The sequence below is a fragment of the Protopterus annectens genome, chromosome 2.part0 (assembly GCF_019279795.1).
Source record: "Protopterus annectens isolate FY-2018-M chromosome 2.part0, PAN1.0, whole genome shotgun sequence".
Taxonomy (NCBI): domain Eukaryota; kingdom Metazoa; phylum Chordata; order Ceratodontiformes; family Protopteridae; genus Protopterus; species Protopterus annectens.
In genome coordinates, this window is record NC_056728.1 from 477,934,965 (window position 1) to 477,962,700 (window position 27,736).

The 27,736-nt window shown below is 44.5% G+C and overlaps 1 protein-coding gene across 2 annotated transcripts in view; it reads right to left on the reverse strand.

Moving 5' to 3' along the window:
• LOC122793129 (FGF1 intracellular binding protein) overlaps positions 1–27,736 on the reverse strand; it is a 544,410-nt gene that overhangs the window by 184,973 nt on the left and 331,701 nt on the right. The window lies entirely within an intron of this gene.

The following is a 27,736-nucleotide window of genomic DNA, read 5'->3' on the forward strand; positions in this document are numbered from 1 at the left end:
CAACAAGCAAATTAGATCACTAGTGAAAAAGTACAGCTGTGTACACTTACCATAAATGTAGATGTTCAAGTGTATTCACTGTTGCAGTCATCACATTTGGGTTATCTGCTTGCAGTAGCTCTCGGTTGGCCTGATTAACAAAGTCTTGGGTCCTGCGTCGATTGCTGTCCCTTCTTCCCAGATGTCAAGTGCCCCCCTAATGGGAAGCAACTAAATCTATAAATAAACAACTTTATACCTCCAACAAAAAAGCAAATACACCAAAAAAGCTTTTGAGCATAGTAAGGGGGCTGGAGGGAGGGTAACCAGGACTGCAACAGTGAATACACTCAAACATCTACATTTATGGTAAGTGTACACAACTGTACTACGTTCTTTGTGTTTCACTGTTGCAGTCATCACATTTGGGTAGATTCCCAAAGCTAAGGATGGGATGAGGAATTTAGATAGCATTAGGATCAGCTATAAGGCCCTGCAAGACTGCAGTGGCAAAGCCAGCTCTGGATTTAGAGAAAATTGGTAGATGGTAATGCTTGGTGAAAGTATGTACAGAACTCCAGGTAGCAGCTTCTAGGATATCCCTGGTAGGGACACTTCTGAGAAAGGCTGTAGAAGTAGATGCAGCCCTGGTTGAGTGGGGTCTGATCCCGTGTGGAATAGGTTTTCCATGATGCTTGTCGCAGAAATGAATGCAATGGCTTATCCTTTTGGAAATGGCTTGCTTTGAAATAGCCTTCCCCTCTGCCCCTGCAGCAAATGCCACCAGCAGTTGTTCAGATTTCCTTTGAGGTTTAGTCCTGTTCAAGTAGAATCTAAGTTGTCTGTGCACATCTAAGGAGTGCAGTATCCGTTCCACTTTGTTCTGTGGATTAGGAAAGAAGGTTGGCAAATGAATGGACTGATTAAGGGCCACACTGGATACCACCTTGGGCATGAAGGAGGGATTGGTCCTGAGGGACACCCTGTTCGCATGAAAAGTACTAAATGTAGATGTTCGAGTGTTCATCCTGCTGCAGTCATCACACTTGGGTTATCCTGTTGTCAGGCGGTCCCGCAGTCGGACGGATTTCCAAAGTCTTGGTCCGACGCCGGTTGCTGTCACTTCATCCCTGACGTCAGTGTGCCAGGGGTACATATATTGCAACTGACGTCATTTTCTTCAGTTTTCTTGCCCCAGATGTCAGGTGCCCCCAAAAAGGTGATCCAAATTAGTACCAAAAGGTGTGAACACTGTACAAACACAAAATCCCTTCAGCTATAAGCAAATACATCAGAAAGGCATAGCAAAGATTTAGCCATTAGATCAGAGGGGTTGGAGGGAGGGTAACCTGGACTGCAGCAGGGTGAACACGAACATCTACATTTATGGTAGGTACAAAACTGCACTATGTTCATCGTGTTACCCTGCCGCAGTCATCACACTTGGGTTGAGTCCCAAAGCTAAGGTAGGGTGGAGGCATCATAGAGGGTTAGTGGAGGCAATGAGGCCCTGCAGAACTGCAGTGGCAAAGCCTGCCCTGGACTTAGAGTAAAGAGGTAAGTGATAGTGTTAGGTGAAGGTGTGTACAGAACTCCAAGTTGCAGCTTCTAAAATTTCCTTGGTAGGAACCCCCCTGAGAAAGGCAGTAGAGGTAGCTGTTGCCCTGGTAGAGTGGGATCTAATGGTAGGAGGAACTGGTTTCCCATGATGGGTATAGCAGAATCGTATGCAATGGCCTATCCATTTAGAAATGGTTTGTTTGGATATGGCCCTCCCTTGAGAAGCTGTAGCATAGGAAACAAAGAGCTGGTCAGTTTTTCTGAAAGCCTTAGTTTTATCCAAGTAGTAACGAAGTTGCCTATGAATGTCCAAGGAATGCAGGAGTCTCTCACCTTTGTTCTGTGGATTGGTGAAGAAAGTGGGTAGGTGGATGGTTTGATTTAAAGCTACACTGGAAACCACCTTAGGCATGAAGGAAGGATTAGTTCGTAGAGAAACTCTGTCTTGATGGAAAATGAGGAAAGGTTCCACTGCCATAAGTGCCTGTAATTCTGAGACTCTCCTAGCAGAAGTTATTGCCAGGAGCAGGGCAGTCTTCCAGGATAGGAATTGAAGGTCTGCAGAAAAAGCTGGTTCAAAGGGAGGTAGCGTTAGTTTTTCCAGAACAAAGTTGAGGTCCCATGTTGGTGTAGGGGCTCTTCAAGGTGGTCTAATGTTTTTTTTGCCCCTCTGAGGAACTGCCTTAGAAGAGGATTAGAAAATAAAGGTGGATTAGTGTCGTAGTGAGCTGAAATAGCTGAAGCATGGATTTTAATAGAGGAGAAGGAAAGTCCTTTATGCAACATCTCAGCTAAATACTGCAGAATGTGAGGCATATGAGGCTGAGTTGTGTCTTGGCCTTTAGCTTGGTTCCAAGCACAAAACCTTTTCCATTTGTTCGAGTAAGCCTTCCTGGTGCTTGGCCTCCTGGCCTCTAGAATAACATCCAGTACTGCTTGTGAAAGAGGGGCTGGTGGGATGCTCAATTGATTTGCCATGCAGCCAGGTTTAAGGTTTTGATCTGGCTGTGTAGAATCTGCTTGTCTTGCTGCGTGAGTAAATGAGGAATTTGAGGCAATATCCATGGTGGGCTGTGAGCCATATTCTTCAGCGGGAACCAGTGCTGGCGTGGCCAGTCTGGGGCTATGAGAATCAGTCGAGGTTTCTCCTTTTTGACCTTCAAAAGAACCTTTGTGAGAAGAGGTAATGGAGGAAAGGCATATGCTGTCAGGTTTTTCCAGCTGAAGGAGAGAGCGTCCACCTTCCAAGCTTGATGGTGGAATGTCCTTGTACAAAATTTTGCCAGCTGGTAGTTTTGAGGACTGGCAAACAGGTCTATATTTGGTAGACCCCATCTCTGAGTTATCATTGTAAATATTTGTGGGTCTAGCTTCCACTCATGGGGATCTTTGATGTTTCTGCTTAGGTTGTCTGCCAATGTGTTTTTCTGTCCTGGCAGGAATTGAGCCTGTAACTGGACTTGGTAGGCCAGAGCTGTGTTCCATAAGATTATTGCTTGCCTGCAAAGAGGGTAGGAATGTGTGCCCCCTTGTTTATGTACCACATTACTGTGGTGTTGTCCATCTTTATTGCAAGTTGTCCTGGCTGCAGTAGATCCTTGAAGGCTGTCTGAGCTTTCTGTACAGCTAGCATCTCCTTTTGGTTTATGTGCAGTTTTCTTTGTTCTGCAGTCCATAGGCTTTGAATGCATTGCCCTGCCATGTGTGCCCCCCAGGCATAGTCTGAAGCATCTGTTGTGATAGTTTGCCTGGGTGGGGGCAAGATGAAAGGCTGACCCTTGTTGAGGTGACATGCCTGTGCCCACCATAGAAATTCCTGTTGAAGGCAGGGAATGAGAGATATCACTGTGTCCAAGCTGTGGCTGTGTTGAGACCATATGCTTTTTAGGTACCACTGTAATTTCCTCATATGCAGTTTTGCAAATGGTATTATCAGAATGCAAGATGCCATGAAGCCCAAAGCCTGCAGAATTTTTCTTGCAGTTAATTGGGTCTTTGTTGCCATTGTCTTGAAATATTGAGTCAGTTATAATTGCTTGTCTGGTGTAAGATAAGCCTTCTGGGCCGTTGTGTCCAAGCTGGCACCCAGGAATGTCATTTTTTGTGAGGGTACTAGTTTTGACTTATTTTCGTTTAATGTGTACCCCAGACAATTTAGTAGATGCTTCACAAAAGCTAGATGTTGTAAGAGAATGTCTTTTCTTTCTGCTTGGATGAGGCAGTCATCCAGATATGGATATATTTGAATTCCTCTTTGTCTGCAGTATGCAATTACTGGTGCCAGGCATTTTGTGAATACTCTGGGTGCAGTAGATAAGCCAAAGGGCAGTGCAGAGAACTGATAATGGGTTGAACCTGCAATGAAACGGAGGTATCTTCCGCAACTTTGTCTGATAGGGACATGCAGGTATGCCTCCTTGAGGTCCAACGTTACCAGCCATGCTTCCTTACCCAACATGGGAAGTAGCTGCTGTAGTGTTAGCATCTTGAATTTGGGAACTTGTAAGTGTTTAGAATTGAAAGGTCCAGAATTGGTCTCCAAGCATTTTCTTTCCTGGGTACTAGGAAGAGTCTTGAGTAAAATCCTTTGCCTTGCTCTTGAGTTGGTACCCTTTGAATGGCTCTCATGGCCATGAGAGCTGTAATTTGTTTTTGAGCCTCTGCCCTTTGATTTTGTGGCAGGTTTGGCATTCCTCTTTTTATTGGCAAGGTGTGAAAGTGGAATCTGTATCCTCATAAAATTATGTCTAGGACCCATTTGTCCTTTGTGACCATGTGCCAGTTGTCTGCAAATAGTGCTAGTTTTCCCCCCAAGGGGGCTGACAAAAGAGCTTTGTTTGGCCAGCTGAGGTGCAAGTCATTGAGTTTGCCTTCTGGTGGGTTGAGACCTGTCTTCTCCTCCCTTCTGGGTTGGAATGCCCCATTGGCGAGGCTTATACTGAGCTTGTGGTAGTCCTCTGCCCCTTGGGTGCCTGTATTTACCCCTCTGAGGCCTGTCAGTGGCTGGAAAGGACTAATTTTTTTGTTGGCCAGTTTCTGCTGAAGCGAGGGGGTTGTACTTGTAGAAAATCTTTGACTGTCTGCATTGATTTCGCCTTATCTTCCATTTTCTTTAAAACGTCTTCTGCTTTAACACCAAAAAGAACATCCTGCTGTACGGGAGAATCTAATAGTTTTGCTTTAACATGATCAGGCAGACTTTGTTCTTTTAACCAGGCATGCCTACGTATAACTGATCCAGTGACAGCTGCTCTGCAGGAGGCCTCTAAAGAATCAAACCCACATTGCAAGGTATGTTTGCCCACCTGCTCGGTGGCGTGCAACAAATCCTGTACTTCTTTCATTTCAGATTGTTGAGGTAAGGTGGTTATAACTGAGAGATCAGAAATTGCTGATACTTAAGCATATGAAATTGACAGTTCAGTGCTCTCATAACTAAAGTGGCTGAGGTGTAAACCTTTTACCCCCATCTGTCTAGTGCTCTTGAATCCCTTTCAGAAGGTACTGGATTTTTAGCCATGGAAGCCTTAGCCCCCTTGGGACCCTGGGAGATCGTCTCTGGGTCAGCTACTGGGCTTTTGTAAAGGAATTTGTGGGAATCAGGTACTCTGTAGTATCTGTCAGGCTTGGCCGGGGCAGGAGGTAGAGTGTCAGGGTTGAAACTGGATTCTAAGTAGACATCATCCACAATGTCCAAAACAGGAGGGATGGCTAGAGGTCTGTGTTGGGAGAGTAAAAGAAACTCTCTCAGCCTTTTCTTGGAATCAGAGTAATCCTGACCTTCCCAGTGAAAATGTTCCCTCATAGTGTGTAATGTTTCCCCAAAAGAGTAATCTTCTGGAGGGGAAGCTGAGGGAATAGATTCCTCAGCATCAGAATCTTCATAAGGAGAGAAGGAATAGGCTTGGTCCTCAGAGGAATCCGAAGAAATAGACAGTTGTTCAGAGGAAGCAGAATCTTCCTCTTGTCTAGGCCTTTTGTCAGGAGGAGGCTGTGAACCCCTGATAAGAGAAATCAAATCTTCAGCCATTTTGAGCATCTGTTTCTTAGGCATAGGGCCTTGAACAGGAGACTGAAGTGAAGCCTTTTTCGATTTAGAAGGAGTCTTCGACTTGGAAAACGCTTTGACTGTAAGAGTCGGTCTGAAAACGCTTTCAGAAACCGATGGCATTTCAGAAGTACCGACGTCCTTGGAAGGTAAATCGTCGGTAGGGCCTGAAGTAAAAGACTGCGTCGGCCTAGTACATTCCGACAAAATATCTGTAGCGGTCTCGGGTTCCGGAACCGCGGTAGTCAGAGGCTGCATCGGAGCCTCACTGATAACCGGAGACCGGATCAACTGAGGCCTCAGAATCGGGCTTAGGCCTGGGCTGTCGGTCCTTGTCCCTGCGCTTTTTGTGCACGCCGGTAGTCGGTAGCTCCGACGGCATGTTATAGTTAACTTTTCTACCAAAAAAGTGTCGTGCAAAATCAAATCGTCTTTTAATAGTACGTTTATTAAATCTAGCACAAAAACGACAAGAAATGACGTTGTGATCAGGGCCTAGGCAAGGTATGCAATAAGAATGAAAATCCTTATGAGGTATTTGCTTCCCACAAAAAATACAATTGTTAACTTTTTCTGACATCAGTCTGAGGCAAGAAAAGTTTCCCCAACGAGGTACTTAGCTTTACAGAAGACTTCGGTCTGAAATTCGAATTCGAAAATCTCAGGAGTCGGCCGACCGGCACTTGCGAACTGCTTCTGCTTCGGGCACCGCACGGCAAGAAAGACTGAAGAAAATGGTGTCGGTTGCAATTTATGTACCCCTGGCACACTGACATCAGGGATGAAGTGACAGCAACCGACATCGGACCAAGACTTTGGAAATTTGGCCGACTACGGGACCGCCTGACAACAGGATAACCCAAGTGTGATGACTGCAGCAGGGTAACACGATGAACATGATGATGAAATGCTCCACTGCCATAAGGGCCTGTAATTCAGATACCCTTCTTGCTGAAGTGATTGCTAAAAGGAAGGCTGTTTTCCAAGAAAGGAATTTTAAGTCTGCAGTAGCAGCTGGCTCGAAAGGAGGAAGGGTGAGTTTCTCCAATACAAAGTTAAGGTCCCAGGCTGGAGTTGGAGCTCTCCTGGGTGGTCGTAAATTTTTGGCCCCTCTGAAGAAATTACAGTTGTGTACACTTACCATAAATGTAGATGTTTGAGTGTATTCACTGTTGCAGTCATTACATTTGGGTAATCTGCTGGAAGGTTGCCCTCAGTCGGCCTGAATTCCAAAGTCTTGGGTCCTGCATCGGTTGCTGTCTTCTCTTCCATGATGTCAGGTCGTCAGGGGTATAAAACATGCAGCCGACATCATTTTCTTTAGTTTTTCTTGCCCCGATGTCAGGTGACCCCAAAGGGTAGCAATATAATATATATATATATATATATATATATATATTATATATGTAATATATATATATATATATATTATATATGTAATATATATATATGTTATTATATATATATATATATATATATATATATATACTATATATATCTATATATATTATATATATATATATATATATATATATATATATATATATATATATATATATACGTATATATATATATATATATATATATATATGCTATATATATATATATATATATATATATATATATATATATATATACTATATATCTACTATATACATATATATATATATATATATATATATATATCTATCTATATATACTGTCTATATATATATATATATATATATATATATATATATATATATATATATATATATTATAATATATATATATATATATATGTATATACATACATATGTCTATCTATATATATGTGTATATATCTATGTATATCTATCTATATCTATCTATATATCTATATCTAATAATATAATATATATGTCTACTATATATATATATATATATATATATATATATATATATATATATATATATTATATATATATATCTATATATATATATATATATATATATATACTATATATATATATATATATATAGATATATATATCTATATATATATATATATATATATATCTATATCTATCTATATCTATATATATATATCTATCTATATCTATATCTATATCTATCTATATCTATATATATATATATATATATATATATATATATATATATATATATATATATATATATACATGCATGAATATAAACATTACCTTCATCTACAAGCAAATACACCACACAGGTTGTAGAAGATAGAGAAGAAAAGAAAGATAAACTGTAGAATGACAGGGGGGTGGCGGGAGGGTAACCTGGACTGCAACAGTGAATACACTCGAACATCTACATTTATGGTAAGTGTACACAACTGTACTATGCTCTTCGTGTTTCACTGTTGCAGTCATTGCATTTCGGTAAATTCCCAAAGCTATGGTTGGGAGGCTGGAGCTAAATAGTATTAGGTGCGGCTATAAGGCCCTGCAGTACTGCAGTGGCAAAGCCTGCCCTGGACTTAAGAGTAGAGAGGCAAATGGTAATGATTTGTAAAGGTGTGAACAGAACTCCAAGTAGCAGCCTCTAGAATCTCTTTGGTTGGTACTCCTCTGAGAAAGACTGCTTAAGTAGCTGCAGCTCTGGTGGAATGGGACCTAATGCCCTTGGGCATAGGTTTACCATGGTGCAAGTAGCAGAAATGGATGCAGTGGCTTATCCACTTTGAAATTGTCTGCTCTGAGATAGCCTTTCCTTCTGATCCTGCAGCATATGACACTAGTAATTGCTCAGTTTTTCTTGGAGCTTTAGTCCTGCTCAAGTAGAATCTTAGCTGTCTGTGTACGTCCAAGGAATGCAGAATTCTCTCCCCTTTGTTCTGCGGATTTGGATAAAAAGTTGGCATGAATTGTTTGGTTAAGAGCCACACTGGAAACCACCTTAGGCATAAAAGTAGGATTTGTCCTCAGAGACACCCTGTCTGGGTAAAATATGATAAAAGGCTCTACAGCTATGAGGGCCTGTAGCTCTGAAACTCTTCTTGCTGAAGTAATTGCTAGTAGCAAGGCTGTCTTCCATGATAAGAACTTTATATGAGCGGCAGCAGCTGGTTCAAATGGAAGCAGGGTGCGCTTTTCCAACACATAATTGAGGTCCCATGCAGGTAAAGGTGATCTTCTAGGAGGCCTTAAATTTTTGGCTCCTCTAAGATACTGCTTTAGTATAGGATGAAAAAAGATTGGTGGCTCTGTATTATAATGAGCCGAAATGGCAGAGGCATGGATCTTGATTGATGAGAAAGACAGGCCTTTGTCAAGCATCTCAGTTAAGTATTGTAATATCTGAGGAATATGAGGTTCTGCTGCATCAGTTCCTTGTGCTTGATTCCAAGTACAGAATCTCTTCCATTTGTCAGCATAAGATTTTCTAGTACTATGCCTTCTGGCTTCCAAAATGACATCCATCACAGCTTTATTGAGAGGTGTCGTTTGTATGATTACATGATTAGCCATGCTGCCAGGTTCAGGGTCCGTAGTTGATTGTGCAGGATCTGATTGTTTTGCTGGGACAGCAGTTGTGTTCTTTGAGGCAAGGTCCAAGCTGGGAATTGAGACAAGTTCCTTAGGAGTGGGTACCAGTATTGGTGGTGCCAGTCCGGAGCAATTAATATCATCTTTGGCTTCTCTTGTCTGACTTTTAGGAGGATCTTGGGTAGAAGAGGCAGAGGAGGAAAGGCGTAAACTGATAGGTTTTTCCAACTGAAGGATAGGGTGTCCACTTTCCATGCTCGTCTGTGATAAGTCCTTGTGCAGAATGTTTTCAATTGATAATTTTTCAGGAGAGGCAAATAGATCTATGTCTGGGCTCCCCTATTTCTCTGTTATCATGTTGAAGACTTGTGGATTTAGTTTCCACTCATGAGGATCCATAAGGCTTCTGCTTAAATCGTCTGCCAGAGTGTTTTGTTTTCCTGGCAGGAATTGAGCTTGAAGACGTATTTGGTAAGTCAAAGCTGTGTCCCACAGTGCCATGGCTAATCTGCAAAGGGGGTATATGAGTGTGTGCCCCCTTACTTGTTTATATACTACATGACTGTAGTGTTGTCAGTCTTTATCAGTAGTTGTCCTGAATGAAGTAAGTCCTTGAAGGCTGTTAGGGCATTTTGAACAGCTAGCATCTCTTTCTGGTTGATATGTAGATGCATTTGTTTTGGTGCCCATATGCCCTGAATGCATCTTCCTGCCATGTGGGCCCCCAAGGCATAATCTGATGCATCTGTTGTTAAGGTTTGGCTGGCAGGGGGTAGAGTGAAGGGCCGTCCCATGTTTTGGTGACAGGCCTTTGCCCACCACAGAAACTCCTGTTGCAGGCAGAGAATGAGAGGAATCTTTGTTTCCAGACTGTGTGAATGTTGACTCCATAAACTTTTTAGGTACCATTGAAGTTTCCTCATATGCAGTCTTGCATATGGAATTAGTAGGATGCAGGATGCCAGGATGCCATGAAGCCCAGAGCCTGCAGAATTTGTCTTGTAGAAGACTGGGTTTTTGTTGCCATCAGTTTGAAGTAAGCTTGTTGCCATCAGTTTGAAGTAAGCAGTCAGTTGCCTTTGTTTGTCTGGCGTGAGGTAAGCCATCTGGGCAGTTGTATTCAAGCTTGCACCTAGGAATGTTATCTTTTGAGAGGGTACCAGTTGTGATTTCTTTTCGTTTATTGTGTACCCTAGGCATGTTAGAAGCCTTTTCACAAACGCCAGATGTCATAGAAGAGTGTCCTTGTTCTCTGCTTGAATGCGACAGTCGTCCAAGTAAGGATATATTTGTATACTTCTTTGTCTGCAAAATGCAATTACTGGTGCCAGGCACTTTGTAAAGACCCTGGGCACAGTAGATAAGCCAAAGGGCAGTGCAGAGAATTGGTAAAGCATTAAGCCAGCCTTGAATCTGAGGTATCTTCTGCACGACTGTCTAATTGGGACATGCAGGTATGCCTCTTTTAGATCTAAATTCACCAGCCAAGCATTCTTGTCCAGCATGGGGAGAAGCTGCTGCAAAGTGAGCATTTTGAATTTTGGAATGTCCAGGTATGTGTTCAAAACTGATAAATCCAGTACTGGCCACCAGGCCTTGTCCTTTCTGGGTACCAAGAACAGTCTTGAGTAAAAACCTTGTCCTTTTTCCTCTTCTGGAACTGTCTGAATGGCCCCCATATCCATGAGGGACGTAACCTGTTTCTGTGCCTCTGCCCATTCATTGTTTGGCAGATATGGCCAACCATTTGCCACTGGCAGAGTTTGGAAATGGAATCTGTATCCCTGTGATATGATGTTTAGTACCCACGTGTCCTGGGCTATTAACTGCCAATTTTGAGCTAAAAGTTCTAATTTTCCCCCTATGGGTGCTGCCAAAAGGCAAGTGCTTGGTGTAGGCAGACGGAAGTCATTGGGATTGCTTTCTGTAGGTTTGTGCTTTATCTCCTCCAGATTTGGAGGTGGAAGTGCCCCATTGCTTTGACCTGTATGAATCTTGCGCCTGATATCTGGAACCCTTAGGGCGTCTGGATTTGCCCCTTTGAGCTCTGTCTGACACAGGAAAGGACCAATTTTTTGTAGGCCAGTGTCTACTGAATCTTGGTGGCTGCACCTGTAAGAAGTCTTTAACAGTTTGCATAGACTTAGCTTTGTCTTCCATTTTCTTTAAAACCTCTTCTGCCTTAATACCAAACAGAGAATCATGCTGTAAAGGTGCATCTAGCAATTTAGCTTTAACATGGTCAGGCAAATTTTGTTCCTTTAACCAGGCATGCCTCCTAATCACAGATCCAGTAACTGTGGCCCTGCAGAAGGCCTTTAAAGAATCAAAACCACATTGCAAAGTATGCTTTCCAACTTGTTCAGCTGCATGTAATAATTCCTGCAATTCTATTTTCTGCACATTCTGAAATCAACATCATTTTCTGTTTCAGCAATCCCATAACATGTTGTTGGTACTTAAGCATATGAAATTGACAGTTTAAGGCCTTGATTGCCAAGGTTGCAGATGGAGTAACCTTTTTTCCCCATCTGTCCAGTGCCCTTGAATCCCTGTCAGAGGGGGTAGGGTTTTTTGCTGTTGAGGCCTTAACTCCCTTTGGACCCTGGGAAATAGTTTCAGGATCAGCAGCAGGGTTTCTAAATAAAAATGTGAGTCAGGGGCCCTGTAATATCTGTCAAGCTTACTGGGAGCCAGAGGGTAAGGAGTCAATGGTCAAGTTAGACTCCGAAAATCATCCACAATGTCTAAAACAGGTGTAATGGCTAAAGGCTTGAGCTGAGGGAGAAGAAGGAAATCCCTGAGCCTCTTTTTTGATTCTGAGAAGTCTTGACTCTCCCAGTGAAAATGCTCCCTCAAATTATGCAAGGTTTCTCCAAATGAATAATCCTCAGGAGGAGATGCAGATGGAATAGACTCCTCAGCATCAGAATCCTCATAGGGAGGTATAGATAATTCCTGATCAGAAGAGGAATCAGAAGAAATAGAAACCTGATCTGAAGATTCATAATCAGTGTCTTGCCTAGGCCTCTTATCTGGAGGGAGATGGGTACCCCTGATCAAGGTAATAAGGTCTTCAGTCATTTTGTTAATCTGTTTTTTAGGCATGGAGGCCTGTGCACGTGGCTCATGCGTTTTTTAGTTTTAGAAGTTGATTTTATCTTTGGTTTTGCAGCTGTCGTCGGTTTGATGTACAAATGTTGAGGTCTGACTACACCCTCAGAAGCCGGTGCCTGCTCAGCGGCTCTGGACCCATCCGAGGGAGATACATCCGTCGGTTCAATGTATCTTGCAGCATGCCGAACACCACATGGGTGTCGGTGGAGGCCTGCAGCTCGAAGGTAGCGGGTATCAGGGGCTGCAAAGGTGCCTCACTGAGTACTGGCGACTGGCTTAGGAGAAAGCTTTGTAGTCGGTTTTGGATCTCGACTGCCTTTCTCTGTCCTTTTCTTTGCATTTTTTATGTACTCCGGTTGTCGGATTGCTATCCAACGACATTTCTGGGTAGTTAAATCTGTTTCCAAAATACTTTGATGCAAAAATATACCCACGCTTGATAGTGCGTTGGTTAAATCTAGCACAAAACCAACAGCCAGGCACGTTGTGATCAAGGCCTAGGCAAGGAATACAGTATAAATGGAAATCCTTATGAGGTATTTGCTTCCCACAAGTAATACAATTATTAACTTTTTCTGACATCGGTAAAAAGCAAAAAAAAACATTTCCCCAACGGGGTACTTAGCTTTAGTGAAGACTTCGGTTCTGGAAATCAAACTTGAATATTTAAGTAGTCGGCCGACCAGCACTTGCGAAATGCTTCTGCTTCGGGCACCACACAGCAAGAAAGACTAAAGAAAATGGCATCGGCTGCATGTTTTATACCCCTGACGACCTGACGTCATGGAAGAGAAGACATCAACTGACGCAGGACACAAGACTTTGGAATTCAGGCCGACTGAGTGGAACCTGCCAGCAGATTACCCAAATGTAATTACTGCAACAGTGAAACACGAAGAACATCTGCTTGAGCAGTGGATGAGAGAAGAGGGGAAGTTCTTTGTTATAATGAGCTGAAATGGCCGCGGCGTGAATTTTGATGGAGGAGAAAGACAGGCCCTTGTGAAGCATCTCAGTTAAGTATTGTAAAATCTGAGGTAAATTGGGCACTGATGTGCTCATCCCTTGAGACTGGTTCCAGGCACAGAATATTTTCCATTTTTCAGCATAAGATTTTCTAGTACTAGGCCTCCTTGCCTCTAAAATGATATCCATCACTGGTCTACTGAGGGATGGTAAAGGAGAGATTAGGTAATTAGCCATGCTGCTAGGTCAGGGTTTGAAGCTGAGGGCGCAGATTCTGGTTCTCCTGCTGAGACAATAGGGAAGGAGTCTGAGGCAGGTGCCACGGGGCCAAAAGTGACACACTGCGCAAGAGGGGGTACCAGTCTTGGTGTGGCCAGTCTGATGCAAACAAAATTGTCCTTGGTTTGTCTGGTTTGATCTTTAGTAGTACTTTGGAGAGCAGAGGCAGAGGAGGAAAGGCATAAACTGATATTTTTTTCCAGCTGAAGGACAGAGCATTCACTTTCCAAGCTTGTTTGTGGGGAGTCCTTGTGCAAAATTTGTCCAAATGATAATTCTGGGGGGAGACAAACAGGTCTATATCTGGGCTCCCCCATTTGCTTGTCAACATGTTGAAAATCCTGGGTTCCAGTTTCCACTCATGTGGGTCCATGAGGTTTCTGCTTAGTTCGTCTGCCAGTGTGTTTAGTTTTCCTGGCAAGAATTGTGCTTGTAGATGTACTTGGTAGCTCAGGGCTGTGTTCCACAATGCCATAGCTAGTCTGCAGAGGGGGTAAGAATGTGTACCCCCCTGCTTGTTTATGTACCACATAACAGTGGTGTTGTCTGTCTTTACCATTAATTGTCCCGGAAGAATGTGGTCCTTGAAGGCTGTCAGAGCATTCTGTACAGCTAACATTTCTTTTTGATTGATATGCAGGTGCATTTGACTTGTGTTCCATTTGCCCTGAATGCACTTCCCTGCCAGGTGAGCCCCCCATGCATAGTCTGATGCATCTGTTAGGGTTTGGGCGGCAGGGGGTATTGTGAATGGTAGTAACTCTAGGTGTAGGCAAGGTATGATAGGAATCATTGCTTCTAGATCCTGAGAATGTTCATACCATAGGCTTTTTAGATACCATTGTAGTTTCCTCATATGCAGTCCTGCATAAAGAATTAGAAGAATGTAGGAGGCCATGAACCCTAAGGCTTGTAGTATTTGCCTTGCAGATAGCAGGGTTTTTGTGGCCACTTGTGTGAAGTAGGTTGTCAAATGAATTTGTTTCTCTGGCGTGAGGAAAGCCACCTGGGAAGTTGTATTCAAGCTTGCTCCCAGGAATATAATTTGTTGACAGGGTACCAGGTGTGATTTCTTTTTTGTTTATGGTGTACCCCAGATAAGTTAGCACCCTTTGTACAAAGGCCAGATGATTCAAAAGTATGTCCTGGCTTTCTGTCTGAATTAGACAATCGTCCAGGTATGGGTATATTTGAATATTTCTTTGCCTGCAAAATGCAATGACTGGAGCTAGGTACTCTGTGAATACCCTGGGCGCAGTAGATAAGCCAAAGGGCAGTGCAGAGAACTGATAATGTGTGTAGCCTGCTTTGAAGCGTAGGTATCTTCTGCAAGATTCCCTGATTGGGATGTTCGGGTATGCTTCCTTTAAATCTAGTGTTGCCAACCAGGTGTCTTTGCCTAGTATAGGGAGCAGCTGAAGAGTCAGCATCTTGAATTTTGGAATCACCAAAAAGGTGTTTAGAGAAGACAGGTCCAGGATAGGACACCATGAATCGTCTTTTCTGGGTACCAGGAAAAGTCTTGAGTAGAAACCTTGTCCCTTTTCCTCTTCTGGTACCAACTGAATAGCCCCCATGCTTAAGAGAGAAAATACTTGCTTTTGGGCCTCTGCCCACTGATTTGGAGGTATATCTGGCCACCCGCTTGGTGTTGGTAATGTGTGTAAGTGAAATCTGTATCCCTGGGACACTATATTTAAAACCCATTTGTCCTGGGTAATGAGTTCCTAGTTCTTTGCATGAAGAGCAATCTTTCCCCCCAAAGGGGCAGTCAGTTCAGAAATGATTGGAAGTTTAAAAAAGAAGTCCTTGAGACAGTTTACTATAGGGGGAGCTTTATTACTCCCAGATATGGAAGTGGAGGCCTCCCACTGCTTAGTCCTGTGCGTACCCTGAGACTGAAGTCTGGGAGCTCTGCTGGATCTGGGTTTGGACTGAGATGGTCTGGAAGAGGCAGGAAAGGACAAATTCTTGGAAGGCCAATGCCTACTAAACCTTAGAGTGTTGTACTTGTAAAAAATCTTTAACAGTTTGCATAGATTTAGCTTTTTCCTTCCTCTTTTTAAGAACTTCTTCTGCCTTGTTGCCAAACAGGCGGTCCTGGTTTAAGGGAGCATCCAGAAATTTCGCTTTAACATGATCTGGCAAGGATTGCTCCTTAAGCCAAGCATGCCTTCTAAGTACAGACCCAGTTACAGCAGCCTTGCAGGATGCCTCTAGTGAATCAAAACCACATTGCAAAGTATGTTTTCCAACCTGTTCAGCTGAATGCAGTAAATCTTGTAAATTCTTATTTTCAGCACAATCAGGAATCAACATAATTTTCTGTTTAAGCAAACCAGTAACATGCTGCTGATACTTTAACATATGAAACTGGCAGTTTTAAGGCCCTAATGGCCACAGTTGCATAAATGTATACCTTCCTATCCCATCTATCCAGGATTCTTTATCAGAGGGGGTAGGATTTTTGGCAGTAGTAGCTTTAATGCCCTTGGGTCCCTGTGAAATGGTCTCAGGATCCGCAGTAGGATTTTTTTAAAAGGAACTTGTGAGAGTCAGGGACCCTGTAATATATATCAGGTTTTCTGGGAGCAGGAGGTAGAGAGTCAGGGGCCAAGCTAGATTCCGAAAAGGCATCATCAGACAATGTCTAGTACAGGAGGTATGGCTAAAGGCCTGTGCTGGGGCAGAAGTAAGAAATCCCTAAGCCTCTTTTTAGAATCAGAGAAATCCTGACTTTCCCAATGAAAATGCTGCCTGAGAGTATGCAAGGTTTCACCAAAAGATAAATCCTCTGGGCGGGGGGGAAGCAGAGGGAATAGAGTCCTCAGCATCAGAATCCTCATAGGTAGATAAGGGTAAATCCTGGTCATCAGAGGAAACAGAAAATTCAGAATCCTGGTCAGAAGTATCATAAGCAAACTCAGTCCTAGGTCTCTTACAGGGGGAAGGTTGGCTTTCCCTGATTAAAGTAATAAGGTCTTCAGCCATTCTTATCATTTGTTTTTTAGACATAAAGGCCTGACCATGTGGTCTGGGCATCAGTTTTCTAGGCATGGTTTGAGTTTTAGGCCTTGAAGAAGAAGATGGCGTTGGTTTAAAATGCAAGTCAGTAGGCCTGAATACACCCTCAGAAGACGGTGCCTGCACAGTGGCTCCGGACCCATCCGAGGTAGAGACATCCGCAGGTTCCACAGTTGAAGCATCTCGCGGCATACCGGACTCTGAATGGATCTCAGTAGAGGCTTGCAAATCTGAAGTAGCAGGTATCAGGGGCTGCAAAAGGGCCTCACTGAGTACCGGCGAATTGGCAACTGGCTTAGAAGCGTCGTCGGCAGCTTTGGACCTAGGCGGCCTGTCTCTGTCTTTATCTTTGCATTTCTCCAGAATGTCGGTAGTTGGATGGCTTACCGAAGACATATCAGGATAATTGAACTGAGCACCAAAATATTTAGAAGCGAAAATATACAGACGACAAATAGTTCATAGTTTAAATAAGGCACAAACCGACAGCGCGGTACGACGTGGTCAGGGCCTAGGCAAGGAATACAGTACGAATGGAAATCTTTATGAGGTATTTGCTTTCCACAAGTAATGCAATTATTTACTTTTACTGACATAGGTTTAGAGCAAGAAGAAGTTTTCCCAACAGGGTACTTAGCTTTTAGTTGAAGACTTCGGTTTTGAAACTTGAAAATGAAAATTTCAGGAGCTGGACGACTGCCACTTGCGAACTGCTTCTGCTTCGGGCACCGCACGGCAAGAAAGACTGATGTAATGGAGTCAGCTGCATGTTTTATACCCCTGACGACCTGACGTCATGGAAGAAGGGACAGCAACCGACGCAGGACCCAAGACTTTGTTAATCAGGCCGACTAAGAGCTACTGCAAGCAGATAACCCAAATATGATGACTGCAGCAGTGAAACACTAAGAATATCCTCCAAAGCAAATTATGAATTGAAATTTGCCTCCAAAACAAAGGGAAACCACAAAGCCTTCTTCAGTTACATCAGGAACCTCCATGGCAAAGCCCAGGTTTGTTCCGAATTAGTACTTAACAGTATTACTTACACTGATCCTGTTGACTTAGCCAACCTGCCAGTAGATAGGTTCAGAGGAAACATCACCCCCAGCCCCTCAAAGACCGTTTTGATATCCCCGATACTTGTCCTGAACCTCAAATCTCTGTAGATCAAGATTTAAAGACCCTATCCAAGGCAAAGAAAAAGAAGTTATGTCTTACCATAATGTTCCATCTGTGTTGTTGATCTTCATTCATTCATTACTGATGGGTTATCAGTTCCATCCTCGGAACCGAGCCGGCCAATATCAAGCTCGCGTCTGCCAAAAACTCTCAAGCTAAGGTCCTACCCAGAATGCTCTGCTCCCTGTTACCTCAGATTGAGTTTGCAAGTTGACAGATAAAAATAGAGACTACCTCTGGTCATAAGACCTACAGTAAAGGAGTACATGAGATCAACCAGGAACCTCCGGAAGGGGGACGGAGGGTGGGAAGTAATGAATGAACAAAGATCAGCAACATAGATGGAACATTATGGTGAGACAAAACTTCTTTATCTGATGTTGTTAATCTTCGTTCATTCCTTACTGATGGGACAGAGCCACTAGCTACCTGTATCTCTGGGTGGCCCTTACGGAAGGACATTCCTGAGTATCAAAGAACCAAAGGAAGCAATACCTCTGGAGGCCAAGTCCAATTTGTAATAAAGAATAAAGGTATGAGGCTTGGTCCAAGTTGCAGCTGAGCAAATATCATTGAGGGAAGCCTTAGCATGGAAAGCTGCTGAAGTTACCATAGATCTTGTAGAATGTGCTTTCACTCTGTGAGGTAAGGTGAGATTGTTTTTGTTGTAGATAAAGGTAATACAATTTCTCAGCCATGAAGCCAATGTAACGTTTGGTACAGGATGACCTCGTCTAGGTCCAGAAAAAGCCAGAAACAGTTGGTCTGATTTACGGGTAGATTTTGTTCTGTCCAGATAAAATCGTATTTGCCTATGAACATCCAAGGAGTGCAGGCAATAGTCTCCCTTGTTAGAATGGTTAGGAAAGAACACTGGAAGGTCAACAGATTGGTTGATAGACCGCTCTGACACCACCTTTGGTAAAAAGGATGAATTAGTTCTCAGTGATACCCTATCCTTATGGAAGATAAGATAGGGAGATTTGATGTATAAGGCTTGAAGTTCTGACAAGTGTCTGGCCGATGGTGATTGCAATCAGAAACAAAGTTTTCCAAGAGAGGTATTTTACATCACATGAAGACGCAGGTTCAAAGGGGGGAGCTGTCAGAGCTTGCAGAGCCAATGCCAAATTCCAAGGTTGTACTGGTTCTCTAAAGGGAGGTTTTAGGTGGATAACCCCTTTCAAGAAAGTTTTACAGTCTGTGTGACATAAGTGAAGAATCTTGAAAACTAATATGGAAATTTGAGATGGCAGCTAAATGCACACGAATAGTAGAGTCAGACATCCCAGAGTGGAAATGATGTGATAAGTAATCCAGTATCACTGAGACTGGGACTGACAAGGGGTCTAATTGCTTATTCGCTGCCCACAGAGAGAACCTTTTCCATTTTTTTAAGATAGATTAGTCTGGTGGACGACTTATGAGATGCAATAAGAATATTGTGCACAGACAAGAGGTTTTCAAGCCTGGCAATCATATGAAGTGGAGAAACCAAGCTGTCAGCTTCAGGTATGTTAGATTGGGGTGGAATCAGACCCTGCGGATGGGAGATCAATGTTGGGGATGGATTGAGGATCCACGGTTGATCTAGCAGGTGAGGCCAGAGGAAGGGAAACCAGACTTGTCAAGGCCAATATGGAGCAATGAGGATCACTTTGCTCTTCAACTGTCATGCCTTCTTCAGAAATTGGGAGATGATGGAAAGAGGAGGATAAGCATAAAGTAGACCTGAGGGCTAAGCGTGGACTAGAGCGTCTCTCAGTGACTGTCCCAGAGGGGGGATTAGGGCAAAATAGTTGCTGCACTTGTAGTTGGTTGGGGAGGCAAATAGATCGCTGCAAGGCTGGTCCCAGCGGTTGAAGATTTTTGCTGCTATCAAAGGATTGAGGGACCACTCGTTAGGCTGTGGAATGCACCTGCTCAATTTGTCCACTATCACGCTGGAGCTCCCAGGAATGTGCGTTGCAATTAGAAAGTGGTTGTAAGCCATCACCCATTGCCATATTCTAAAGGCCTCTCGTTATAACAGGTAGGATCTGGTGCCCCTTGTTTGTTGATGTACCAGACCACTGACAAGTTGTCTGATTGGATCTCAACAGTCCCTGACAGAAGGCTGGAATGAAATGCTTGCAATGCTAGAAGCACCGCCCTCAGTTCCAGGACACTGATATGCAAAAGGGCCTCTGTCTCCAACCCTCCAACCAGGTGCCTTGGACCGACTTTCCCTGACATAGCCCCCACCCCATCAGCGAGGTGTCCGTGGTCACTGTGGCTATCGGTTGAGGGGGCGAGACCATCGTTGGGGATTTTGAGACGTCCACCAGAGTAAATCTTGCTTGCATCTCTGAGTTACACTTATCTGAAAGGACAAAGGATGTTGTAGGGGGTACCAGTGAGAAGTAGCAACTGAAGGAGCCTCATGTAGAATCTGGCTAGAGGTACAATGGTAATCAAGTCTGCCATTGACCCCAAGAGCTGGAGTATAGATCGAGCGGGAGATTTGTGGTGAAAGAGCAGCGGATGAACTTGTTGACTTACTCTCTGAAGCCTGTGTTCTGGAAGGGATGCTCTGCAATTTCTCATGTCCAACAGTATCCCTATAAATTCCAAAGACTGAGTTGGGGTCATGTTGGATTTCTCCCAGTTGATACCGATTCCCAGGCTTTGAGCTGTTAAGAGAGTATACTGCAGGACTTCTTACAGTAGACGCTTGGTGGGGGCGGTGAGGAGCCAGTCATCTAGATATGGAAACACCTGGAATCCTAGAAGTCGCAAGTGAGCGATAACCACTGCCATGCATTTTCTGAACACTCTCGGGGCTGTAGAGAGACCGAAGGACAGGGCTCAAAACTGGTAGTGACTGGCTCCTATGTAGAAGCAGAGGTATCTTCTTGAGTGTTTGTCCATTTTTATCTGGTAATACACATCTTGAAGATCTGCAGAGCACATCCAATCGTCTTCTTCCAGAAGAGGAAGGATAGATTGAACCGTGACCATCCGGAATTTCTCTGTTTTTACAAATTTGTTCAGTTTACTGAGAACCAGAATTGGACTCCAGTCCCGTCTTTTTGATTTAGAAAAGCCTAACGCTTGCACACTTTGTAAATGCTTTACAAAAAAGTATATCATGTCACAAACACAAGTATGTAAAAGATGTACAAGATCCCATCTGGTCTGGGGGGACCTTATGGATGACTCTTTTTGTAGCAGCTTTTGGATTTCGTGTGCTGCTGCTTCCCTTTGACTGGGTGGAACATTGGGTAATACTCTGGATGAGATTGGACAAAGATGGAAGGGGATGCAATGGCCTCTGTATATTATTATCTGTTGTACCCAAGGGTCAGTTGCTATATTTTGCCAGGCAGTGGAGTACAAGTAAAAATGACCCCCGACCGCTTCCAGAGCTGAGCAGTCAGGCAACGCTTCAGGAGCACTGATAGGATTGGCCAGAGAAGGAATCTCTGGAACCCCGGTTTCGTGGACCTCCTCTGCCCCGAAGGGGTGTCTTCCATTGGAGTTTCCCCCTCTGCCTCTAGGGGAGAACTCTGCACGTGCATTCCAGAAAGAACCCTGTGATTTCCTGCGCCACATCTTCCCACTACTCTGATTTCTGGAGTGGAATTGCTGAGGAGTGGAGTGTGACACCAATGGCAGACAGGGTCTTGCCATCTTGTTCGCACCTTGCCAGCGTATCTTCCACTTTAGGGCCAAACAAAGAAGTGGCCTCTATGGGGGCGTTCATGAAGGAAGCCTTAAAGGTGTCCGCAAAGTAGCATCCAGTCATGTTGTCTGGTGACTATACCCGTGCCTGCTGCTGTAGCCGCCCCTTCTGTTGCGTGAGAAGTAAGACGCATAGAAGAGTTGGAAATGGACTCTAGGGTGGCTGAGAAGTCACATTGTCATGGACCTCGACAGAAACAGCTCCTGCCAAGGTTTCAGAGAGCAGGTTGATAAGACTCCTCTGAAGCCTGGTAAAGTGTGCCAAATACTTCAAAGACCTTACGGCGAAGGTTGATGAAGCAAACACATGCTTCCCTAATCTGTCAATCGCCTGGGACTCCTTGCTGGGTGGATGGACAGTGTCTCTCTTCTGCCAAATCCTTCTTAGTTGCAGCCGCCACCACCATAGCATCTACTGGAAGACCTTGTGACCAATGTGGGTGCTCAGCTGGGGACGATAATATTTTATCTGGTCTCCTTGGTATCGCTTCCAGGGAGCCTTCCATATGCGCTGGATGAACTCATCGGCAGGTGGGGTGACCCAGGAGGTAGGGGGCTGGACAGGAAAAGCCTGCAGGAATACAGATTCCTCAGAGGAAGGATTAGAGGACTTCATCACCCCTCTGTCTAAGGATCTCGAGGATGTCACCAAACAACAACTCATCAGAGGGTGACCGTGGGGACCCTTCCCAGTCATCAAAATCCGTATCTTCAGTCAATGACTCCTCAGTAAAGTCCATGTAGTTCCTCTTGCATGACACATCACGGGTTACTTCCTCAGTGGGAGGTTCTGGCGAAGACTGCAAACCTGGGGTCTCCTGAGGAGGAAGTCTCTTGTGCCCCGGTGTCCGGTGGTTGAGGCTTGTGACAGCTGCGGCACAGAGGCAGGAGAGGACTCCGACATGTGGGATTTGCCAGTATAGGCAAGCGCCCTCTCCATGGCCTGGAAGGGATGGCCCACCCAAGAAGGGATGGGGGCCTGGAACAGAGCACGACAACCTCGGAACTGGGGTCACACCCCACCTCGAAAAGCCCACCCCCAGACCAGGAGTCTCAAGAGGACCGTGAACCATGTGAGAGAGAGGATCCCTGGAGGGTGCCATAGAAAAAAATTGTCCTGGAGGCAGGAATGCCCTCCCCCACGGCACAGCCACTGGCCTGAGAAGAGCTCGATGCCCACTACACAGAGGGCCACAAGGACGACTCTGGTTCCAAATTGAGATCCACTATTGGAGTTGGAGGAAGGGAAGCTGCTGTCGGAGTAATAGACTTCAAAACTTGAATAGAAGTTGCAGGAGGAGTGTACGTTGGGGTTTGAGGAGATATACGTTCACCTGAATGAGGGAATGTGGACTTCGACGGTTTTGACAAACCTCTGGCCACAAGCAACTTGTCAACAAGCTATAACACATCTTCAGAGAGACTCTTGGTTGACCTCATGGAGAAAGCTGATGGCGATTCTGGTCTTTCTAGAAAAGGACTATATTGACTGCCAGCAAATGGATCCAGTGAAGGAGAATATTTGGTCCTTGCTAATTCAATAGGTGCAGAGCCAGAAACGAGGATGTCTGCACCGAAGAAAATGTTGTGGAAGTAGTCTGCGCCGACTACGTCAGCGCCACAGTAGTTGAGGGTGTCTGCACCGTAAAGGCAAAAGTCTGCCCCGAAGGGTACGGTGCCATTGAGGAAAGTGTCTGCAATGGTAATAAAGATGGTGCTGAGAAGGACTGCATCGAAGCACATGTCGGTGCCGGAAAATTACCTCAAGGTACGAAAAGAGGACAATAAAGGGAAAAGATTAAAGGGAGAGAGTCTAAAGTATAAGATGGGGTAGGAAAATATTAGTATAAATGATTGAGAATATTTAAAGTAAGAACAATGTATAAAACTTTAAAAAATTAAACACTTAACTGAGAGAGTGGCTTGACACGGCTGTACAGCAACGCGGCAAACAAGATCTGAGGTAACAGGGAGAAGAGCATTCTGGATAGGACCTTGGCTCGAGAGTTTTTGGCTGATGCGAGCTTGATATTGGCCGGCTCGGTTCCAAGGACAGAACCAATAACCCATCAGTAAGGAATGAACGAAGAATAACAACATCAGATCACAGCTTCCATGGGACCTGATAGTACCCAAGCTGTATTCTGCACCATCTCCAGCAAGAACTGGTTTCGCCATTAAGTGCCCTATTCAACCACAGCCTAAATACAGGCTTCATTCCAGCAGAATGGAGAACTGCCACTGTCATCCCCTTGCACAAAGTTGATGCCACTACTGACCCTGGAAACTATTGCCCCATTAGCTTGACAAGTCTGATAAGTAAAGCCATGGAGTGTATTATTATGGATCTCATAAACAAGGACATAGGCAATCTCCAAGTGCTTGACCGCACCCAGTCAGGATTCTTCAAGGATAGATCTTGCCTGCTGAACCTGGGTGACTTCTTTGAGACTGTCACCAAGGCCTTGGATGAGGGAAATTCAGTACATACAGCTTACCGTGACTTGGTCAAGGCCTTTGACACAATCCCCTAACTCGGGCATCATCGAAAAGCTAAAACAACTTGGCATAAATCCCTACCTCATCAGGTGGGTGGTCAACTGGCTCACCGACAGGATCCTCAAGGTCAAAATAGACACCTCCACCACTTGACAGCAGACCGGTCACTACTGGAGTTGCCCAGGGATCTGTCCTGGGACCCCTATTGTTTGGCATCTATTTCTCAGAGATCCAGGCAAAGACAAAAGGCCTGTGGCTGATCAAGTCTGCAGAAGACTGTAAGGTGGGTGCTGTCACTGACTCCCCAAATGATGTTAACATACTGCAAAAGGGTCTCACAGCAACTAATAACGGATGCCAAAGTCATGGCCTTAAGGTAAACACACAAAAATGTATCATCATACCATTTGGCAGAAACACGGCCTCTACTGATTACCACATTATAGGCAACCCCCTAAACACACAACCTGTGGTGAGAGACCTGGGTACTCCGGTTGATAATCTCACGTTTAACCATCATGTAGCAGCAGTGGTCAGAAAAGCCTTTTACTTGGTTCATCTCATAAGTAAAGGGATTGCATCAAAAAAAAGGAGGCTATTACCTCTCTATACTCCTCCCTCATTAGAACAATAATTGAGTATAACGCTCCGTTTGGTGTGTACTTCTCCAAACTTCTGCACCAACTGGAAAGGCCACAGAAATACCTCACAAAGAGAATCCATGGCCTCCAACACCTGTCCTATGTGGACAGGCTCGAATTACTATCACTCTACTCAGTATTGTACAGATTGCTCAGAGGTAATCTGTGTCTCGCCTACAAGTCAATCTCGGACCCTGCCCTACTAGAGATGCTCCATATCCTTAAGTCTAACACCTCACGCATTACCCACTTGAAAGGCCTGAATCTAATGTGACATCAACAAAACCTGCTAGAGAGACAGTTTGTCTCCAATAGGCTGTTCCATATCTGGAATAGACTTCTCATACACGTCAGAGTACCTCGCTGACCCTCTTCAAGTGCAACCAAATTTGTACCAGTGGTTCCACCTGTGTCCATCACTGGCAGGGGGACAGGTGTTGATGGAGGTTTCTTTTTGGGATAAACTCTTGGCTAGTCTTGTAAGAGCCTCAGGGCCATTAGCCTAATAACTTCCTATGATCCTATGATCCAATGGAGGATACTTCAGATGAGATCAGAGGAAAGGGAACCAAATCTGATGAGGCCAATAAAGGGCAATGAGGATTATGGTGCTCTTCAACTGTTGGGCTTTCTGAAAGAATTTTGTGATTAACAGAAGGGGAGGATAAGCATAAAGGAGAATGGAGGGCCAATCATGAACTAAAGCATCCCTCGGACTCCCGGGGTGGAATCAGCATGAAGAACTTGCTGCACTTGTTGTGAGGCCAGGCAAAAAGGTTGCAGCTGTGAGCTGCAATGAGAAAGCAGTGTGAAGAGATTGCCCATTCCCAAACATTCATGGCCTCTCTGCAAAAGGGGTAAGAACGGGTTCCTCCTTGCTTGCTGATGTACCAGACTACTGACATATTGTCTGTGTGAACTGCAATTGTCCCCAGAGGAAGAACGCCTTGAAAGGCTTGCAATGAGAGAAGGACTCCTTATCTCTAGGACACTGATATGCAATCTAGTCTCAACAGGAGTCCAAGTGTCTGGGACCATCTTTCCCTTGAACTTCCCCCCTCACATCCTAGCTGGAAAGTATCCATGGTCACTGCGGCTGTGGGGGAGGGAAGGACGAATGGTCTGCTAACAGAGCGGTTGGAATGAATCCACCATTCCAGGTGGGTTCTGCAAATTTTTGTTAACTTGATAGGAGTAGATAGAGACTGGTGAAGTATAGACCACTGCACAGCCAAGGTCCACTGGAGAAGACACACACAGAACCTTGCCAAAGGTACTAGTATTATAGCAGCCACCACAGATCCAAGAGCTTGAAGAACAAGCCTGGTGGGAGGAGAAGGATGAACTAGTAAAGTTTGGACTTGATTTCTCAAAATGTCTATCTGATGGGCAAATAATCTATTTGGGTAAATGTGTTCAGCAGAGCCCCAAGAAATTTCAAAGATTGAACTGGTATTGGCTGTAATTTGTTGTGATGTCTAGGAGGTCCAAAAGCTGATAAAGGTAATCTCTGACCTGAGATAGTTGATGCTTGATTCGGGCAATCAGAAGACAGTCATCTTGGTTCAGAAACACCTGAAAACATTGCAGTCCGAGATGAGCTGCGACCACTGCCATGCATTTGGTCAACACCCTGGGGGTTGTGGTGAGTCCAAACAGCAGACTCTGAAATGGCAGTGACTGGCTCACAGATAGAAGCACAAGAGACTCCTGGAGTGCCTGTCTATTTTGATGTGCTAGTACCCATGGTTTAATTCCATACAGCACATCCAATCATCCTTCCTTAACAACAGAAGGATAAACTGTGCCGTAACTATCTGAAACTTCACTTTATGCACAAGTTCATTCTGCTTAGATCCAAGATTAGCCTTGGATCTCTGGTCTTCTTTGGCAATAAAAAGAAGTGGGAGTAAGTTCTGGATCCTCTCTGTTCAGTGGGACCTATTGGATGACTCTTTTTCACAGTAAATTTTGAATTTCTGATACTGCAAACTCTCTCTGACTGGCTGGAACATCGGGGAGTGTCTTTCGTGTTTTTGGTGGCATAAGGGAAAAGGGAATGTAACAGCCTCTCAATATTATGCTATGCACCCAAGGATTTTTTGTTAACTGGGCCCAGGCACTTAACTGCAGACAAAAATGACCCCTGACTGCTTCCAGGGCAGAGCAGTCAAGCAAAGCTTCAGCAGTGCTGATAGGGCTGGTCAGAAAAAGGTTCCTTGAAGCCCTGATATTGCTGGCCCCCTCTGCCCCTGGGGCAGCATCTCCCATTGAAGCCTCCTCCTCTGCCTCTGGAGGGGAACTCACCAGGTTGGTCAGGAAAAGACCCTTGAGACTTATGGAACCAAATTTTCTTGGCCCCTCTCTGATTCCTGGAGTAGGTCTGTTGAGGGGTAGAAACTTGATCCCTACAGCAGACAAGGTCTTTCCCTCTTTCTCGCTGTGGGTCAGGGTGTGTAACTGATAAACCAAATAAAGAGGAGCCATCAAAGGAAGCACTGACCAAAACATGCCTTAAAGGGCTCCTCGAAGTCACAAAGCCTCAGCCAGACATGTCTGCAGACAGCAATGCCAGTGCCAGCGGCCTGTGAGGTACACTCTGCTGAGTGAAAGATGAGCCTCATGGACAAACTGGAAAGGGAAGAAAGAGTGGCCAGCTTTGGGGAAACTTTCCCGTAGTCCTCTGTCAGCACAGTCTCCGCCAAAGAGTCAGAGTTCTTGACCAGGTCTCTTTGCAGGCGAGTAAAATGTGCCAGGTAGTTGAGCTCTCAGCGTGAAAGTGGCCAAAGAGTAAATGTGCTTGCCGAACCGGTCCACTGCTCCAGACTCCCTGCTAGACAGGTGGATAGTAGAGATTTGTTCAGCTAGATCCTTCCTACTGGCAGCTGCTACCAACTTAGCGTCAAATGGAATACCTCTGGACCAAAAAGAACAGCCTTTAGGGGGGTGAAAGGATTTTGTCAGGTCGCTTAGGCAGGGGTTCTATAGTGTCTTGCTCCTTCCAGGCCAGGTGGGCCACCAGGTCTATGAGGACATCCACCGGGAGGGGGGGGGTCAACCAAGATGTAGATGGGCTATCCCGAAAGCTTACAGAAATACAGACTGCTCAGAAGTAGGATCTTCGGATGACCAAGCAATTCTTTCTTTCAAAATTTCCAAAATGCCTGCAAAAGAGATGTCCTTTGGGGGTGATTTTGAGGATCCTTTTCCCTCATCGAAGTCCATATCCTCAG